At 41.4% G+C, this 21,435-nt stretch overlaps 1 protein-coding gene across 9 annotated transcripts in view; it reads right to left on the bottom strand.

Annotated features, from left to right (window-relative positions):
* SEMA6A (semaphorin 6A) overlaps positions 1-21,267 on the bottom strand; it is a 180,698-nt gene extending 159,431 nt beyond the window's left edge. For 5 of the 9 annotated variants that reach the window (XM_067464481.1, XM_067464480.1, XM_067464484.1 and 2 more), the window contains exon 1: positions 20,623-21,267. The gene's annotated coding sequence lies outside the window, so the exon portion shown is untranslated. Of the gene's footprint in view, positions 1-18,990; positions 19,183-20,622 lie in introns of those variants that run through there. The other 4 variants (XM_067464485.1, XM_067464487.1, XM_067464482.1 and 1 more) reach the window with 2 other exon arrangements.
* Positions 21,268-21,435: the final 168 nt, after the last annotated feature.

Raw genomic sequence — 21,435 nt, 5'->3', positions numbered from 1 at the left:
AATTAAAAAGTCATATTAGACATAATCTATAGATAAATAATATAAAGCAATACTTACACCATAAAATCATTTAAAACAACCCAGCCACTGTCCTAATTAGGTCCACTGTAAAATTCCCATTGAGTTCCCCATCCATTGGACTATAAAATGTCTAAACATTTTCAAAAGCTTGTTTCCATAGGCAAGTTTTCAAGTCTTTCCTAAAGATCGATAGTATTACCTTAGTAAAGGTGGGGGGAATAATACTGTATGGTTCAGGTACTGGCCCACTATGTGCATAGATGATGCAGCCTGATTCAGAAGACAGGCAGGATATATCCTAAATTATATTATAAGTGGGTGCCTTGGGTTCATTTTTGGCAGAAAGCTGAGATATAAATGAGGAGGCGTATGCAGCATTTCATTTAGAATCCTGTATCCTGACATGGCAAACAAATCTCATTTGTTGCTAAACTCAAAAAGGTTTTGGAAGAATACAAAATCAGCCATGTGCCTAAGTAAAAACCCAGAAATTGATAATATATTTTATTAGGTCCACAAAAATGAAAATGTGCTATAAGCAATGAGAACACTGGAGCTCTTTAGAGATCTTAATCAGACCGGATGATACAAAAAATAGGGAAAGATTAGGGAAGAAACAAGTTGAAAAATCTACATGGATTGGACATTTTTGCATTTTCTGCAGCTGCAATAATAACAATAAGAATAAATTTATTTTTATACCCCGCGTCCATCTCCCTGAAGGGATGGACCAACCCAAAGCAACATGGTTAAAATACATATTCCCATATAAAATACAACATAAAACAGATTAAAACAATAACATGGTACATAAAAGCAACCACCAAAACACCAACCAATGAACCTGCAGTAATAAACAATTCCTGGGCACGGGAGGACAGACCAGTGCAACTCAACTATGAGGATAGGGCTGGTGGGTAAAGTGCATAAGTCAAGTGGTAACACTAAGGATAGTGGGCAGTATAAGGTGAGACATTATGACTTTGTGTACAGAGCAATAGTTTTTTTTTGTCGTGTCAGGAGCGACTTGAGAAACTGCAAGTCGCTTCTGGTGTGAGAGAATTGGCCGTCTGCAAGAATGTTGCCCAGGAGACGCCCGGATGATTTGATGTTTTTATCATCCTTGTGGGAGGCTTCTCTCATGTCCCCGCATGAGGAGCTGGAGCTGATAGAGGGAGCTCATCCGCCTCTCCCCAGATTCGAACCTGCGACCTGTCGGTCTTCAGTCCTGCCGGCACAAGGCTTTAACCCACTGCACCATCGGGGGTTCCTTAGAGCAATAGTAAAGTGCAAAGATCAGATTTAGCAAGACTGCTAATGCAAGGACAGTAAACAGAAGATGTGCTGAAATACCAGCCTTTAGCTTGTTGGGGTACATAGTTAATCTGTCCTCACAAACAAGATAAGTGGCTGATGCTCACTGCCTCTTTCAAAACTCAAAAGTTCTGGGATGGCTGAGAGTAACGGCCAAGAAGAGAACAACGTATTTGTCTCCCTATATGAATTCAGTTAGATTCTCCACTAGAGTTAATGAAATTCCTTCAGAAGGAATGGAACATGCAGAGAGAAAAGAAGATACTGTGTTTTTTATATGGCAGTCATTACATCTTGAAACTATATAGAGCAGCGTGGCTGTGGCAGACAAGATAAGTAATCATTTTTTCCACCACAGCCTTCACAGCAGCTTTCTATGTCTGCCAAGTTGGGTAAAGCTGCCCACCTGTAGATATTTTTTCTGTCATGAAGTCTTTTCTTATTATTACCTAAAATGAATGGATGACTGTGCCCATTTCTTCTAAATATACTGTCCCTAGCAAGTCCATGGGATGATAATTTGAGAACAGTACCGAGAAAGCCTAACTTGAAGGTCAGAATATATATTTTTGAAGGATGGCAGCCAGCAACAGATATAAAAATAAGAACTGTGAGTAGTAGATGGAGCCTTCATGACCATTTCCATGTTCTGCCAAACTTGCATAACAGCAAATATGCACTGGTATTTCTGCAAGTCACAGATCATATAAACTGTCATACCTATTACAGGATCTTTAATAAACACATATAATTAACATTAGGCCCCATTAAAAGTCTTATATTCCCCACCACTGCCTCTTTATAAAAACCTAAGTGATATTCAGTGCCATGTCACACAAAACATGGAGGTAATAATGCTATTTCTCTAGCGCTAACAACAACACTAACAACAACAACACTAAAAGTGACATCATTTGTGATCATATAAATAGCACCTAACTCAACAACACTTGAGTTAGGTGCTATTTATATGATCACAAATGATGTCACTTTTATCACTTCACTCACACAAGAATGGATAAAAATATCTTTTGTAAAAATATATGGCAGTTACAGATTTAAAATGATGGCTAAGGATGAAGTAATACCCTTTGAATGTAATCTTATTATTAAAGAAGTGGAAATCTTTTATATCTCAAACTTGTCTACTGTACAGTTGAAGTTTGAATCTAAACAAATCCATTCACTTCCCTAGATAAATTTTATCAGGGTGGCTTCAGTAGGACTGCAGAATGTGCTGTCCATGGCTTCTGCGTCATTCAAAACAGCTTGACATATAGAAATTGAGAAATGAAACTTTTCCTGGAATGGAGTTAAAATACTGGGAAGGAAAAAAAAACAACAACCAACTGTACTTGCTGACTGTGTGCTATTAACTGGCTGTTAAAAGACACAGGATCTGAGCCAGAGAAAACAATGGAACGTAAGCTTCAAATGTTGCTTCCTACAACTTTGCATCTCCTCCACTTGAACAAGACAGAGGAGAAACAAAAAAATGCATGGTATGCATACTTTCTGTTCTTTCTACATCATCATATCCTAAACAACTCCCTAAGTAGTTGGGGAGCCATCTCATTCAACCTTCAGAACAGGCTCAGGTAATTTAAATGGTAGATTTTGAAACAGTGATTGTTATTAAAGTAGACTATGACCTATCTTGTTCTTGGGAACGGAAATGACCTGGCAATCTGTGTGGGCCTTTATGTTCCACGCAAGGTGAAAGGCCAAGAGGACAACACCCCATGCCTGCATGCTCTTCTGAGAGAATAACAGTGGTGCAATCAAACATGCTGAACTTCCTTTCATCAAAACAAAAAGGAAACACCTTGCAGATAATAAAATAATTGCGAGAACTTATGCAACAGCCTTTCCTTTGCTGGATGGCTTTTAAAGGACTCATACAGCATTCCTTGTTTTCAGTAACCTCTCAGATGAAACTTTAAATGTATATTTGGACAGAGCTATACATTATGAAACAGAGTTGTGCCAGTTAACATAAATATCAAGACAGGAGAAAAGCATCTCAAAGAGCAAATGAATTGAAAGGAGTGGCCTGCCCTCGGCCGCATGATGTTTCCTACCTACACGTCCACTTGCCCATTTTAAAGCCCTAAATATGGTAATCAAATCCCATCTGATCATGGAAGCTAAGCAGGGTAAGCTCTGGTTGATACCTGGATGGAAGACTGCCACTGAATAGCAGGTGTTGTAGGGTATGGCATGCCCACTTCACACTATTCCTAAGAAAACCCTATGGGGTTTCCATACATCCTAAATACGATAGGATGCCCATACATCCTAAAATGGAGTAACGTGATATAAGGCTGAGGTTTTGGGTAACTGGCGATAAATGGCAAATGTTTAACCTTTTGATCCCTGACTGCTGTACTGTACCAAACTTTAACCTTCCTTTCACATATCCTCCACTTGCACAGTGTGGCAGGGAGGTCTTGAATAATCCCCTTTCATGACACTTTTCCAGCTATCCTTGAACTGTCCCAGTTTTTCTTTTCTCATCCCACTTCAGGTTGTTCAAACTAAGTTCAGAGTGCAAAAGTAGCTTGTAAAGAGTCAGCATCTTCCCTCTATTCAGGCAAGAGCAAACTGCTGCAGCCTCTCCCTGCCTATTCTTACTCATTAATATTTTTGCCATTCTGCTTTCCCATATATGTTCTGATTTTCATCTGTGAAATGTTGGGAAGATATGTTTAGGCTAAATTATCATGTTAGATTTCCAGTGAGCGTAATGGTAAAAATGGACAGTGTGGTAACTCCCATGAATTTGTAGCTTTTAGACAAAGGAAGAATAATAGATCTTGATTTAGGTAAAATGTTCAAATGTTTCTTCAAGGTGTTTGGTAAAAATGTGACAAACAAGGAAATCTTGCCTCTTTTAGCAAGATTTTAATGAGGCATGTGATGATAAGAATGTTATCGTATTTGGGGTTGCAGTACAGTATATATAGGACTTCTATCCTCACAAAAAGTTGCAATGCAAGACATAAAAGAAAACATTGCAATATGTAATATTTATTATTGCCATGCTAAACACTGAAACCTTTTCTTCTCTTTAGTCAAATCACTTTCCACAGAAAAATATATATGATTGTATTTCTTTTATAGCTCCTAGATGGGATATAATTCTAGAACTATGTTGCACAATAATTTTCCTAGAAGTCATTACAACAAACATTAAATCAATGTGATTTAGGTAATATCTCATTAATATGGTTAAAGATCAATAGGTCCAAGCTGCAAAAGCTCACCATTCATAATTAATAGGTAGAACGATTCTATTATACAACTGATGGGTTGAATACAACTAGTGCTTTACTTAAAATACCCTATCACAGTTGATTTTTTTAAAATTAATGTAATAATTGTTTTGATAGGATATCTCATATGTACATTAGGAAAACCTTTCTTTAAATGATTTGGGACCTTAAGAGTGAGTCAATAAGCTAAATCATGTATTGAAGAACATGATGAGCTGTTCATATAGGCCATTATATTGTAAGGATGAAATCCTGTGTACATTTATTTAGTAAGCCCTAGTGAACACTGTGGGGCTTTACTGAATAAACACCAATAAAAACTGTTGGTCTGCAGCTCCATAAAAATGCTAGCATTATGCTTTTTTGAAAAAGTTAATTTAATCCACCTCCAACTGTGTGAAATGCAACAAACACACAACCAATTTAAACATGCCCCCCTTTTAATATCGAAGTATCTCTCTCTGATTCCATTTCCACTGCTATGGCAACATCTTGTGAATCTTGTGGTTTGTAGTTTAGGGAAAGGTATTGGGAAATGTCTGCTAAAGCATTCTTGTTCATTTGTAAAGTGAACATTCCAAAATTCTATAGGATCTTGCCATAGCAGTTAAAATGGAATCATAATGGCATAATTTTGCAGTGTGAGAAGGCCCAGAAGAAAAAGTTATAGTCCTCATTGAGAATACTGCATCAGTTCACATATTCTTAAAATGAGCAGAAAAAAACCAGTGGGGCTGGGCAAAGAAGACTAGTGCTGTTCATTCTTCATGAGTAACACTGTAAATAAATTATTTACCAAATTAGAAGTGGGAATCATGTAACCCTCCAGATGTTGTTGGGCTGCAGCTCTCAAGATTCTTCATCATTGGCTATGTCAGCCAAGGTTGCAGTGAATTGCAATCCAACAATATCTCAGGGGCTGCATTATTCCCAACCCTGCTCTAAATTCTGCTTAGCAGAGGAACAGAAGTGGACATAAAACAAGTTTCATACCCTCGATTAAATCTGGAGAGTTGTTCCATATTTGAACATAGCCTAAGCAGAATCTTTTTATGGGCAATTCTACTGGGATTGTATATAAAACTTTTTGCCTTTTTATTGTATCTTTTCTTTTCTGTTGTGCTTCGTCTGAGCCAAAAGAGAGAACGAACACAAGGAGACTGTGGGATTGCCTATTAGCCCTGCTGCTAAGATTGTATGACTCCTCCTGGCCCCTCCAGGGTTGAGGATATTTGCTAGAGCATGGAGTCTTTTCTATCAGTGGAAAGTCCCTGTGGAAATCAAATTTCTAAATCACGCCAGCTGCGTCCCTCTATTACAAACACTTTGGCTACCTTACAAACACAAAAAGTCAAAATCTGAATTTTACTATGAGAATAACAATGATACAACATTGTTTGATATGAATCAAAATTACATATAACTTTTTGTAAAGGGATAACAAAAATGGGTGAGACTGAAAATATCATACATATTATTTCCCCTACAACATTTACTTTGGTCTAGGGCAAACATGTATACGATGCATTATGCAGCACACCTACTGGCTTCTTTTATAAAGATATGCACAAAATTTTCATTTTCAAGATTAACTGCATTTTTATTAATTAAAATAATTGTGGACTCCTCACCTCATATTAGATACTTAGATATTGACAGTATTAATCTCACATTCTAAACAGAGCACTAATATTACAGATGTTGCCTGATTACAGAAAAAAAGTTCATTAATGGTTAACACTCAACAGAAAATGCTACTATTTATTCTCTCACAAGAGATACATGCTTTTTTAAAAGTGCTAGAGTGAGACCAGATAGAGCAAGATTTTGACAAATGCAGAATAAATGAATTAGTGTAAGCTACCTTCACCACCTTTGATCCAAGATAGGCTTACCTTATATCACTTTCCCTTTCAGGCTTCTACCATATGAGTATTGTAAAGTGATCAGGACATATACTTTTCACTGTCAAACAACCGAGCTATCCCAAGACGTGCTACTTTGAGCAATGAGTATACTTTACTTAGTGGAAAATAGTACCCAAGAATTATTGTAGTCCCAGTGCTAAAAATGCTTGCTCTGTCTTCAACTTCATTTTAATAATACAGGCTTGAAGTGCTGTACAAGAGTTTATTGGTTCCTAGATCTTTGGCAAAACCTACCTTCTTATACATCTGTTTTGTATTATAAGATCTCAAACAGAAAACATTAGTTGGGAGAGAAAACAAATACCATTAAACATTGACAGTCAGTTGGTCTACAAAACTATGGTATTCAAGCTAGTAATATGCCAAACGAATACTCAAACTTTATCCTCGGTTAAAGGATAGGCGGTATACAATCTTAGAAATCACTAGACCTTCAGATTGTTACATACAGTTAGGACCTTTATTACACTGAGGTCCTCAAATGAGGGACCAGCAGGGGCATCCGTGGGGCAGCAGGACAATCAGACAGGCAACAGAAGAAACTGTTGCCCCACACCCCGCATCACCCCCTTCCCCATCCCATGGGGGGAACTGTCGTTGTCTGGCTTCCCCATAAGCTTTCCCTGGCTTACTGAATGAGAACATAGGAAGCCTCCAGTGTTCTCAGGGCTACATCCTAGAATGCTTTGAGGATGGAGTCCCATCAGAAGTAGCCCTACGTAATGTAATGGGCACTGGTGGGCTCCATCCTAGGATGAAGCTGAAGATTAATGTGATGAGGTCCTTATATAGCTCTGTATTGGCTAAAAATATGATAAATACTTTCTCATGTTTTAGAGAAGTTGCAGTGGTATACATGATGATACGTTTCTGTCTGGTTTGTATGGAAAGCTTCCAATTCTAATTTTGTAGTCATTTCTGAATATGGCAAAAATAATGGGCTTGGTTCAGAAGACTGAATGATCAAAAAGCAATACAACTGAATTACTAACTTTGTTCTAGTAGACTAGTCAATATGGAAATTTTGGGAAATGCTTACCAGATTTATGAAAGTGTCTAATTGAAGCCACTGAGAACCTTCAAAATTTGAGTCCCACATATTTCAGAAAGACAACTTTCATGTGAATTTACTACTTTCTCTTTGGGGAATGAACATGCTGGTTATTTGGTTCATTGTTATTCTTTTTGTACATCCATCAATGGGAGAAAAACTCCTGTGGGGGTGTAATAATCCCATCTGTTAAAATTATTCAGATGGCTTTGGTGACTGACCATCACAAGTTCGTTGCTACTTGGAAATCATGTACAACATTGGATGTTTAATGATCATCATGGTGTAACTTGAGCAAAGTTTGAAATTCCAATAAAAACCAAGTATGGTGAGATGGCAATAGTCCCATGGGTTTAAAAAGAAACTGTTCTAGTCGAGTTGAAAACCAGCAAGATCCAACCAGAAAAGGAATAACACCTTCAAATCTGATAATGTTCTTCTCCTGATCTCCCAAAACATCATTTAGCTGTCAAGATAACTTTCAGTATTGGTAAAGACGAGAAGGCTATGAGATAGTTGCAATGGGGAGAAAAGTCATTGTTGAGGTGAGACAATTTTGTACTTCTTAGCTCGGTATTCCTTTTTCTGTTGAACCATTATTTTTCTGCTTATTCAAACAGTTCTCTTCATAAACACTCAAGGAACTGCTGCTGTCACTATCAAGTCTCCTCACTATTGATTTCAACAAAAGGTCCTTAACATGAAGAAAAGTTCTGTTTCTGGATCTTTGTAAGGGGAAGAATGAGGAGTAGGGTAAGATTTGGGAATTATTGCCTTGTATTTCAGACAATCTTTCTATGCCTAAATCACCACTTTCCTAGCAATCCTATATTTCTTTGATTCCAGTCACAAAACATTGAAAAATATGGATAGATGGATAAACTGATGAACCAAGGGGTGGTATTTCTAATCAGCAGTGGAAGGACACTAGTATTGTGGACATCAAAAGTTCTTATTTAATTTACTACCAATCTGAAAGATGACATGGCTAGACTTTGAAGCCAGACATTCTTTAGTCTCAGAGAATAGTTAAACTAAAGTTAAAATCAAGTAAATAACATAAACTAGAAAAAGTCCAATATTTCCTTTGTCATGCCACACACGGCTAGCTACAATACATTTTAAAACAAATTACCTGGATTGCTTGGTAAACCTTCATTTACTTAGTCATTCATCAACAGCACCAAGGAAAAGCATTAGTTTTACTTGCACTAGATAAAAGCAGATATTAGTTTCTGAACTGGAAGTTTTGTTTAAAAAAAAAAACAGGAAGAAGCAAATCCTGGAGTAAATATCAGCTGGGTGTGCACATAACAAGGTCCAGAGAGACACATCTAGAAGTTGCCTTTTTTAATCCAACCTTGAAATATGTTGGAAGCTTTTTTCTGTTCTTTCAGAGCTATGCAACTGCCAGAATAACTGCAAGGCTTGCAAGTCCTAGTGTATCTCAAGCCTTTCCCAAGGCACCCCAACACTATCTGAGGCACTGAAACTATGGCAACCGAATAAGAAAGCAGCTTCCATGATTAATAGATGAAGAGGGCAAGGACAGTGTCAAACTAGGCCATAATTCAAGAACAGAGGAGGAATTAGCACAGATCCATGTCAAAGCCGGCAGTAAACAGAAGATTTTGATACGTATCAATAAAGGGAGGAGGGGGCAAATTGCTTTCTTTCTTTCTTTCTTTCTTTCTTTTTTAAAAAGGTCCCATCAAAATGACATCAAATTATCTGATAAATTGTCACCCATGCAACTAGTAAGAATAGAGCACTGTTGGATGCCTCACAGATTATTTGCCATTGCGAATCCTCTAGTGTGGGGTTCAGCTCTCTGGAGTTAAGATGTAGTCTTAACTATTTTACAAAAGTTTCAGAACTAAGTTAGAACTTCCTTTTCCTTGACTGGGTGAGAGCTGTGCAAATGTTTTTGCGTGGATGCTGTGACCAGGCAATATAGATGGAAAGTACAGGAATTATTCACTTCTTTCTAAAGTGAATAATCAACATGACAATCACAGTCCAGCACTAAGAAAGCTTCTAGTCTTTTAATACACTGGACCCAGACTATGTCTGGATGCCTATAATGGAAGTATCTGCTTCCTCTGGCTCCTATTAAGTATTTTATTTGCATCGAAGGCAATTGGGTATAGAAACCATAGGGCTAACTTCATATAATATTTAAAAAACTTGCGCCAACTGCCTCATCCTACAGACTTTCAGCCAGGCAAAAATAAAAACCTCAGCAGAGAAGGACTGATTCCTTTCTTGATAATGATAGAGAAGAACTGGGGGAGCTGCTATATTCAGTGTGAATTCCAAGTATCTGCCCTGAAATACTGTACATAGTAATAGCTGTTATTAATAATACTTTTAAAAGGAAAGGTCAGTACTGTCTGCAGTGAGATACCACATATCTTCTTGAGATGCAACAACTGGCAGTTCTGTTAATAGCTGGCTTATCTTTTTTTCATATGGACTTAAGTTTGTATAGGATGCTGTTTCAAATTACCAAGTTGGACAAAAAAGGAAATAATAGCATTTTGTATAATGAAGAAATAATTCTTTTCATGGATAATATTCCATGAGAAAGTGGATTAAGATTTCAAGAAAACTGAACTGCCGAGTTATTTCTCAACAAAAAACGCAACATGCATCCTTATGGAAGTGCTCAATATGCTGAAAGTAATCAATCCAGAACTAGCTATGAATACAGAATACTTGGAACTGCAATTTTGGTCATCTGTTCAATGCATTTGCTGATTTTATGGAGGCGGATGGTGGGGTTTTTGTTTTATTTTTTACTATATCACTTTCCTTCAGTTCCTCCTGCGCTTCTTTATTTAACACTAACAGCTTTTAAGCTTCTTAACTGTCAAGAGTAGCAGACAGCTTCTATATAAATATATTTACAATGTACTATTCTTTGGCAGTCTGAATATTTCAAATGTTTCATTTCACCACCGCTATTTTCAATTTTCTATAGCATGTTCCAAAATTCAGGACAACATTTACTGGCCTAGTTGTCAATGAGTTGGTAAATCTGTATTAGAGCTTTGGGGCTGTTGCTGCTTCTGTTATGGGAATCCCCAAATATGAGATGCAAGATCATTTAGTCATCCAAGTTTGCACCTTTACAGTATGGTAACGGAGCTCAGACAAAGACTTTGTACCTTAGTAAGATAGATCTAGGCTCAAGGTGTAACTTCATTTAAGATTCTAATTGTTGTAAAGTCCTTCAGAGATCAATGGTGGCTTAAAGATGGAACAGAATTATAATAAACAAAGAGAACACTAGATATACTGTCAAAAGCTTTCATGGCCAGATTCACTGGGTTGTTGCATTTATTTATTTATTTATTTATTTTAGAGTTTTTATAACCCGGTCTTCTTGACCTCCGAGGAGGGACTCAGGCCGGCTAACAACATGGGATTCAATACAATAAGAAAAGGTTTTTCAGGCTGTATGGCCATGTTCTAGAAATATTCTCTCCTGACGTTTGGCCTGCATCTATGGCTGGCACCCTCAGAGGTTGTGATTGTTTCTTCTTTGGAGTTCCCCTGTGTTTGGGTTTTGTTCTTTATTTACTGTTATAATTTTAGAGGATTTTTTTTTATTACTGGTAGCCAGATTTTGTTCATTTTCGTGGTTTCTTCCTTTCTGTTGAAATTGTCCACATGCTTGTGGATTGCAATGGCTAGTCTGTGTGGCCTGACATGGTAGTTGTTAGAGTTGTCCTGCATTTCTGTGTTCTCAAATAATATGCTATGTCAAGGTTGGTTCATCAAGTGCACTGCTATGGCTGACTTCTCTGGTTGAAGTAGTCTGCAGTGCCTTTCATGTTCCTTGATTCATTTTTGGGGAACTCCAGAGAAGAAACAATCAGGAACAGCTAATTACCTCTCAACAAAGAAATCCCCTAAACAGTAACAAGGCACACCTACAAACTGTCAGGCCATCAAATGCTAATCAAGGTGGCCAACTGAAACATTCACATCTAGCTCCAACAGATAAGAGTTCTTTCTCCCACACTAGACTTTCCACAGATATATAAACCCAGTGTTCCCAGTTTCCAACAGACATCACAACCTCTGAGAATGCCTGCCATAGATGCAGGTGAAATGTCAGGAGAAAATGCTTCTAGAACATGGCCATACAGCCCAAAAAACCTACAACAACCCAGAACACTAGATGTTTTTCTAATCTACTGCAGGTAATTCAGATGGGCACTTTGCTTCATAAGGAGTTGAGGTAGTACTAATAACATAAAGAAATAGGTATGTCATCAGAAAATGACTGGCAGATTTCTGTTTTAAAGAAATCCAGTGACAATTTTATTGTAATAAATGTGCCTCTAACAACCTAAGAATATTAGAGTGATGGGATTTTAGAAAACTATAATAAAACCAGAGATGTTAATTCATGGTTCCAGGCCAAATTCCTGGTCAGATAATTAAGTACTGCTGACCTATCTTTCAGCACAATCTGCCAGCATTCTTGGATTTAAGCCAATGTAGTTCTACTGAAATTGACTGCGCTAATTCATCTTAAATCCAGCTATTTTAGCTTACTTTATGGAGAGTAAACTGACTTATCACTTGAGTAAATTCAGTTAGAAAGACAGCCTCACTGACATCATCAGCCCATGGAATATTTGTCCAAAGGCAAATTGAAAGAATTAGCTACTTTGCCAGCATTGTCTCTATTGTTCAAAGCAAGATCACCATGCATGGTCTTTCTTAGCTATTGACTATGCCCCTTTTTAGATCTACACTTTTTCTGTATGGCTGGCACAAAGTTGCAACACCACCATGCAACCATGAATATACTAAGAAATGTGAGTTATTACAATGTGAGCTATTACACAAATACCATATTGAGTGAGCTTACAAATCTTGTAGGTTATGCAATACCTTGGACTTCTGAACACACATTTAGAAAGAAGGGGATGGGAGGGAATCTTAATAATGCCTTTATGTTACAATGAGCCCCTATACATGCAGGCTGAGGAATCCAATCAAATATGTTTAAGAGTACACTGTAACATGAAGATGCTACTAAGCTTCCATCTCCTCCTGGGCTATGTAGTTCTAATCTTACTTAGGTCATTAACATTTAGGGCTAGTAAATGTGTGTCATGGAGCCAGCATGCTATAATGGTTTGAGTGTTCGACTAGGATTCTTGGAAACTAGGATGTGAATTCTCGCTTTGGCATGAAAACCTACTAGGTGGCCTTGAGCAAGTCATATATTATTAGTCTTAGGAAATAATATGATAGCATTGCCTTAAGGTTACAATAAGTGAGAAACAATTTGAAGGCACACAAAACAAATATGTCTTGGATTTCAACCTCAGTGATAAACTGTATGAGAAAAGGGCTCAAAAAAGAGGTAAAGGGATGAGAAACTATACTCAAGCAAATATTTGCCCCGATATCATTCAGCCAATTCAGAAATTCGATGATGGCACATTGGTTTCAGGCTAAATATCTGCCATTTTAGAGACTAAGAGCAGCAGCAAATGAACTCTAACATAGGGCTTGAGGGTCAGGTGTGCCCTGCATTATGACTTTTACCCACTCTGATATAGCTGTTATTGTTGAATTACGAATGCCCCCAATCCTGGAAGAGTGCATAGGGTGTGAACTGGGCTGAACTATTCAGGGAGACATAGGGACAAAAATTTCCACTGAGGCAAAAAGCTCACTTGGTGATTTTTGGCTAAGCGCTTTCTCAGTCTGATCTACATCTTTGAGCTTCTTCTTTCTTTGTTTTTGTTTTGAAAACAAACATGATTCAAATGTGACAAATAGATAAAATGGTCTGAGTATGAGGAAAGCTATGATAAAACCTATGCCATTAGTTACTGAATTAAAATTCTATGGATAGGTATGAAAAATGGAACTACAGGAGTGTTGAAAGTGAGAAAATGAAGTGATAAGAGTACAGAAAACAAATTTATATAGGGATTTGAATCCAAATGGGTACAGGTTTTAGGCTACCAAACCATTATCTGTACTATTGGTTCTGTAGGTTGAGACGGCAGCTGCCAACCCACAAGCAGCTGCATCTCTTTATCGGGTGACTTGATCACTGCATATCTCTTACTTACCTGACTGCCGTGCTTTGAATGTAATTAGTTAATTACTGAAAGCATTTCATGGTCACCAATTACAGGCATTACAGAAGAAATACTAGCTTCTGTCTTGTTTGGCTGAGACAGAGGAAGTATTGGGAAGGTATTGGGCAAGAGGCTAGATGTAGAGCTGGGGCTGGTGTGGGGAAGAATGAAAATCCACAGTCTGGAGCACTGGTTCTCAACCTGCGGGTCCGCAGATGTTTTGCCCTTCAACTCCCAGAAATCCAAACAGCTGGTAAACTGGCTGCGATTCTGGGAATTGTAGGCCAAAACATCTAGGTTGTGATCCACTCCTCTGGAGAATGTGGCAGTAGATTTACCCCAGTACTAATCAAAATCTTCAATGGGGTATCAGTATTTGCTTCATATTATACTTTTAGCTCATTGTGTCTTAATGTATTTCTCAATTAATACAAATGGTTTGTTCCAACTACTTATTCATCTTGTTTTGTATTTAATGTGTTGTTGAAGGCTTTCATGGCTGGAATCACTGGGTTGCTATGAGTTTTTCAGGCTGTGTGGCCATGTTTTGTGTTTAATTTTGATTTTAAAAGTTTCAATGATTTCGCTGCAACTGAAGAATGTCTCCTGATTTGAAAAATCAGGCCCATCACTACTTTTTTTTAATGCAGACAACAGTTAGTAAAGGTAAAGGTTTCACCAGTGTTGTTGTCTTGCCTTTTCCTCATGCCCTTGCCCATGTTTAATTTGTCAGGAGAATTTTAAATGTACCGATGTAGTTGACCCCCTCATGTATGACTATGGTTGGTCTTTAACCCTTCAGTACAATGAGCAATAAGACTTTTATGGGGCCCTAAACATTCCTTTAGATAGCACAACAATGTATTCCTCCAAAGAGACAGGATGTAATACATGTGTTAGGAGAGGTCACCATAATCCCTTTTATGTCCTCTACTGCTGTAAAGCATGGGAACTCCTTTCATATGTAGTTAACATGGCTCTTTTTACACTTGTTGAAGTGACATTTCCCCTTTCCTTTAGCAAACAAGTTTACCACTGCCCACTTCCTTTTAATGAGCATAGTTCTATTTTGGATCCTTCACAGGTCATTAATTTCTTTTCTCTCTCTCTCTCTTTTAATCACTAAGGCATCTTTTGCCCTTAAGCCCTGGTGCCCCTTTTCTCAGTCTTCCCCAGCAACAACTTATTGGTTAGTTTTGCAACCTGTAAAATGGGCTAGAGGTAGCATTTTCTTTTGTTAGATTAAGTAGCTGGGGATGTTAGCTACACATGTTCTTTATCTGTCTGAGTGCCCAGTTACTTCCTCTTTCAAGAACATTGGTTTTAGCACATGAAATAGATTTTTTTTAAACTTGGAGGAGGGGAAGCAATATGATATTAACTAATACAAAATATGGAGAACATATGTGGACACTTCATCTCCTCTGACTTTTTGTACAACTAATTCCCCGTACGCTACAGGCAGCATATCGAACTCTTCCTTACATCCAACCAAGACTAAAATCAATTCATTCTCTTGAGTAAAAAGGGCAAACCCAATGATAATTATTTTATATTAAGGTCTTTTCATGTTAACCATGTTTTAGTCTTGTAAGTTGCTGCCCAGTTTAAATGGAATCATTCCAACCCAAGAAAAATGATGAGTATTGATGTTTTGAGGGCCTAAATACCCTAAAGGCACCAGGTTCTGACTGATCTTGGAAGTAGGGTGAGCCCTGTCTAGTACTTGAATGGAAGACTTCCAATGAGTACCAGGAGCTGCAGGCTATACTGTATTTCAGAGGAAAGAACTGCCAAAACCACCTCTTCGTATTACTTGTCTTAAAAAACCAGGGTTGTCGTAGGTCGATAAGCAACTTGAAGGCACATACATACACATAAAAGTATCCTTGAAATCATTTTCACTTAAGTGGAAGCACACTCTTATCATCTTATGCACTGAACCAAATGCATGCTGAAAATCTTGTTAAAGGCTTCATTTGGCAAGATTTTCATTGTTTGCCACTTTGTAACCAAATACCACTAAGAGACTTTTTACCTAATATGAACTTTTTACCTAAGTCACAATCTCTCTTTCCTTGCTTGCTTTGAAAGCTCCAGATTCAGAACATCATGAGAATAATCCTTGAGTCTTTCATAAAACATTGCACTACCCATTGAACTCTTAGTACTGAAATCTTTATAGTTTCTCCCAGGATTAGGAAATGAGGATCTGGCCCAAAGAAAAGTGTGCATTCTAAGAATTCGTGGGCCTTGTTTGGTTTTATCAAGCAAACATTATAAAGACAACATTGTGCTTTACAAAAACAAATCATAACAGGACACAAATGGAGACAAGATTCCGCCACTTTAATTTAGGTTAACATTTAACCCCAACCTTGGATAATGATTCCACTGGTAACATCTATTTGATGAGAATTGCTTGGTTCCCACACATTATCATAGAGATGTGCTTATAATGATCTGAACTCCATTATGTCCTTGAGGCATGTAAGCGACCAAATATTGGAGTCTTGCAAACAAAATGAAACTTTGACAACTTGTTTTAGCAGTTAATCTGTTTAAACAGACATAAAACCGTAGGTTTTCAAACATATATATAAGCACCCACTCAACCTCTTAGCAAAGAAAACAATGAAATTTAATTTCCTCCATAGAAATGGGAACATACATAAAAACAGGCATAAGGAATAGGAGGAGGGATCCCCACATTGCTAAAATACAATAGAAGCTGCATAGCAAAGGCAGTGACAGAAATTCTTGTGGTCCTGGGCAAGTAGATCAATAGAGGACAACTTTCTCATTTTCTCTTTGTCAAAACTACTAGAAAATCAAATGAGACTATGAATTTTTTAAATGTTTTGTCTCTATCTTGGTTTCATCCATCACAATCAAGCAGATTTTTCATGCAACTTTTCAAAGATTAAACAATATGTGAATTATTTCTCCAGGCACTTTCCCCCCTCACCCAAGAAAACCCAAACTTTTCAGAAACAGTTTTTGAAACCAGGTCTCTTGGATTTGCAGTGAAACTCTTTCCCCCTGGATTTGACAGTATTTGTGAGGGTATGTTAGTTATATTGAGACTACAGATGCTCCAAGGAAAGCAATAATCTTTCAGCAAGTCTCAGAATTTTTCCCTCTCCCTTCCCAACCCCCCACACCCCTATGCTGCCTCAATTCTGTTTCATGTCTCCAACAGACCAGCAGGCAGAGGAAAACAACACATGGACATCCCAATTTCACTCATGCAAATTCACAGCCAGAGCACTCAATATAGATTATTTTCAACTGAGAGCTTTTCCTCTTCTTGTGCCACCCAGCACACGCACACATATAACCAAAAGCTCTCCTGATGGCACCAGTTTCAGCCTACCGCACCACTACCTACTGTCATATGTGGCTTTATGATTGACAGAAACCCCTTTAATAACCTCCTCATTGCTATTATTGTGTCATTATTATGGAAGAATCTTGGTACAAAAGCTTGGTTTCCCAAGAATTGTAGCGTCTTTTTCAGGGAAAAGAGAACTTCAATTGACCCTCTCCCCCCCCCCCCCCCCTCCTCCCTAGTGTCTGGGTATTTCCCTCCATTTAGCCTGTGGTTTTAAGAAGGCTTGCGGGAACAAGAACTCCATTGTACAATCCAGCCCTAGAATTGTCTTTTACAAACACACCAGGCAGTTACCCCTTGCATTGGCTGTCCTCCCTGCCAGGCTCAAGGAGTTTCTAAAACCAAAGGTACTGTGAGGAGAGAAATTGCGCTTTCTGCCCCCTCTCCCTTCTTCTTAAACTCCATATATGTCATCGTGGCAGGACAGTCCCTCTGCACATGCTTAGGGGCACATGGTTAGACCTTGTAATTATTCCACTGGGTTCTCCGGAGACAAGTCTCTGCAGTGAAAATCAGGATGCTGTGCCTTATCCTTGATGAATTGAGACACAAGTTTTTGGTCAGCAAATGCAGGGTGGAATCATGCTGTGTGCAGGAATGCACATCTACCCATACTCTCTTGCACTGTAGCAACACAAAGGATCAAATCAAATCATAGAATCAAAGAGTTGGAAGAGACCTCATGGGCCATCCAGTCCAACCCCCTGCCAAGAAGCAGGGATATTACATTTAAATCACCCCTGACAGATGGCCATCCAGCCTCTGTTTAAAAGCTTCCAAAGAAGGAGCCTCCACCACACTCCGAGGCAGAGAGTTCCACTCCTGAACAGCTCTCACAGTCAGGAAGTTCTTCCTCATGTTCAGATGGAATCTCCTTTCTTGTAGTTTGAAGCCATTGTTTCACATCCTAGTCTCCAGGGAAGCAGAAAACAAGGTTGCTCCCTCCTCCCTGTGACTTCCTCTCACATATTTCAGAGGCTCTAATACAGGCATGGGCAAACTTCAGCCCTCCAAGGTGATTTGGACTTCAGCTCCCACCACCAGCAACAAAAACAACTTTATTTTTGTACCTTGCCTTCATCTCCTCGAAGTAACTTGTGGCATCTTAAATATGGCACAATGTGCCTAAAACAATGCATAATAAATAAACAATACAATACAAAATAAAACCAATAACATATAAAACAAAGTTTAAGCTCAAAGCAGCGCCCAATAACCTGTGATGAGGACTGTTGTAAAACATAGCCAACTGTAAACAGGAGCATGGAATAGGATAGTGTAAATTTTAACTAACGAACTAGGGCATGGGGAGAAAGTGCTGTGCCATGGCTTTAATTGTGGACCATTAGGACTAGGCATTCTCAAAGGCTTGTCCAAACATCCAAGTCTTCAATTCCTTCTGGAAGAAGGACAGTGTGGGTGTTCCAAAACTGGGGGTCCACCAACAAGAAGGCCCTCAGTGAAGGCTTAAGTGGCTGAGAGGGAAAAGGAAAGAGCCTGAGACTGTTAGGAATGGTGGAAGTTGAAGTCCAAAACATGTGGAGGGCCCAAGTTTGCCCAGGCCTGATCTACACTGTAGAATTACTGAAGTTTGGCATTAATTGTAGAATTAATACAGTCCTGCTGGCTATTAGGAATGGTGGGAGTTGAAGTCCAAAACACGTGGAGGGCCCAAGTTTGCCCAGGCCTGATCTACACTGTAGCATTAATGGAGTTTGGCATTAAATGCAGAATTAATGCAGTCCTACCGGCTGTTAGGGATGATGGGAGTTGAAGTCCAAAACACTTGGAGGGTTTGCCCATGGAGCTTGAGCATGCCTGATCTAATACCTCGCTTCTTTACTGGGTCTCCTTGCCGAGAGACGCCCCCTCTCAATCCAATTGTTACCTGAAGACAGCGTCTCCTACTCCTGCGCTTCCATGCTCTACTCAATGGGAAGCTGGGAACACACAACCTTCAGCCACACCTCCTTCCAGTGGGGTCCTCGCTCACTCTCCCCTTCCTTCCCCTCCTCAGAGAAGCGTCCACAACCTCTCTCCCTCCTCTCTCCTCTCCCCTTTCCCTGGCCCAGAAGGGCTTGTCTGCAGACAAAAGGAGACGAGGGGGCTCCATGCACAGGAGCAAGGCACACCGGGGGAGGGGGGGGGGGGTGTGAGGAGAAGGGAGAGGCGGCGGTGGTGACGACCCAATTCTAGCGTCGAGAGAGAAAGGCGGGAGACTGGGCCTTTCCTGAGCCTGAGGCGAGACCAGACCACCCGAGCGGGTCACTCCCCTCTTGCCTGGTCTTGTGAGGCGCGCGCCCCAAACGCCCCTCACGGAGCGCTGACCGCGGGGAGAAGGAGCGCCGGCCCCTCCCTCCTTGTCTCCCTCTTTCCCTCCGCCCCGCAGCCCTCGGGGGGCCACACAGGGGAGGCGCCCCAGGCTTGCGTCAACCTCCGTCCTCCCCAGCGTCGGCAAACAAAGCCGGTGAGGGGCGGTGGCAGAGAGAGCGAGAGAGAGAGAGAGGGAAAGAGAGGGAGACACACAGACACCCTCCCACCCACACACCCACCCTCTTGCCCCGAGGGGCTTGGCCGGGCTGAGGCGGCGCAGAGGCCCCGAAGCCTGAGCCTCTCCCCTCCTCCGCCAGGTTGCCCCACTTCCCGGCCGCACATTGTCTGGGAAACAAAGGCTCCACGCCCAGCCTCGCCCCCCGAGGAAGCCTCGTGTTTATATAGAGGGGCCAAGGCGCGTCACTCCCTGGGGTGTTTGGCCTGGGATGGCCAGGCTATCCCGTGTTCCTGGGGGTGTTCCTCTGGGGTGTTGTTTGGCCTGGGATGGCCAGGGCTCTCTCTCTTCCTCGGGTGTGTTTGGCCTGCCTGGGATTGCCAAGCTCTCTCTGACATCGCCTGGCTATCCCGTGTTCCTGGGGGGTGTTCCTCTGGGGTGTTGTTTGGCCTGGGATTGCAAGGCTCTCTCTGACATAGCCCGCTCTGGGGGTGTTCCTTTGGGGTCTTGTTTGGCCTGGGATTACCAGGGCTCCCTCTTTTTCGGGTGTGTTTGGCCTGCTTGGGATTGCCAGGGTCTCTCTGACCTAGCCTGCCCCCCCCCCCCCAAAAGCTCTCCTCAGCCGCCGCCCCTCGCCTCGCAATGGGAAGCGCGAGAGAACATCCCGGCGCGCTTCCTTCCCTCCAAACAAGCGGACTTGGAGAAAAAGGGGGAAAGGAAGGAAGGAAGGTCGGGGAGGGGCGGGAGCGCGGGTCTGTCTCCCGACACACCGAAGGGAACCCAAGCGCCTCTGGGCACGCAGAAGCCCGGCAAGAAGCGCGCGCGAGAGAGAGAGAGGGAGAAGGGGCAGCTCCGCCGCCGCCGCCAACAAGCCCCCTCAGTTTGGCTTTTGCTTCCTCCTGGCTGTTCTCTTGGCTGCCTCCTTGGAGCAGGATCTCCCCCTTCCACGCCCCCTCCCTCCCTCCTTCCCGGGACAAAAAACCCCAAAGAGCAAGAGAGAGATAGGGAGGCAATGCGAGGCCCCGTCCGTACCTCGTCGTCGGTGCCCGGCCGCTTCCGAGGACAGGACTAGCGGATGGAGGGGCGTCCCATGGAGTAATCCGTTTAAGGGGATGGCTCCGCCAAACTCGCTCCTCGGCAATCCTTTGTCATGGTGAAGCGGCGCCCCGAGAGCTTTCCGGGGTGGGGGCACCAGAAGGAGAAGGAAAAGGAGAAGGAGGAGAAGGAGGCTAAGCTTGCCTCGCCTTTGGGGACCGCGCTGAGTTCATCTCCAAGGAAGGAAAGAAGGGAGGAGGATGGGGCCAAAGGCTTGAAAGTCCCCTTCCGAGGGACGGAGAGGTCTGCCTCGCTCCTCCTGCTTCTCCTCCTCCTCCTCTGCCGCTCATGGAAGGGTCCCTCCTCGGGCGGGACAGCGCCAAGCTGGAAAGAGAGCGGGGCTCCCACTCGCGGCTTCCTTCCTTCCTCGCTGCCTCTCTCTCTCTCTCTCTCTCTTTCCCCGCTGCCCTGCCTCTGGCTTCGCAGCGCGAGTGAGTGGAGCCTCCGTCCCAACTCTTCTTCTTTCTGTCACTGGGAAAAGCTTGGCTTGGCGGGAGGAGGTGGAGTCAAAACCCGGGCTGGATCCCGGACTGGGCTCGCGAACTCTTCCTCTTGACAGCGCTCGACTCTGCTGCGCCTGAAGGAGCGCGTGGGGGGCGGGGCTCCGAGGAGGAGGAGGAGGAGGAAAGAGTGAGTGGGGGGGGGGGGGTGCAAGGCAAAGTGAGAGCAGAGCGGACTGGGGGAGGGGGGGGGGGGACCTGGCCTCTTCCCAAACAGGCTTGGCTGGCACCCAGCATTAGCAGCACCACC

Source organism: Anolis sagrei, chromosome 2 (genome assembly GCF_037176765.1).
Source record: "Anolis sagrei isolate rAnoSag1 chromosome 2, rAnoSag1.mat, whole genome shotgun sequence".
NCBI classification, from domain to species: Eukaryota; Metazoa; Chordata; class Lepidosauria; order Squamata; family Dactyloidae; genus Anolis; species Anolis sagrei.
This window is presented reverse-complemented; position numbering and strand designations above follow the sequence as displayed.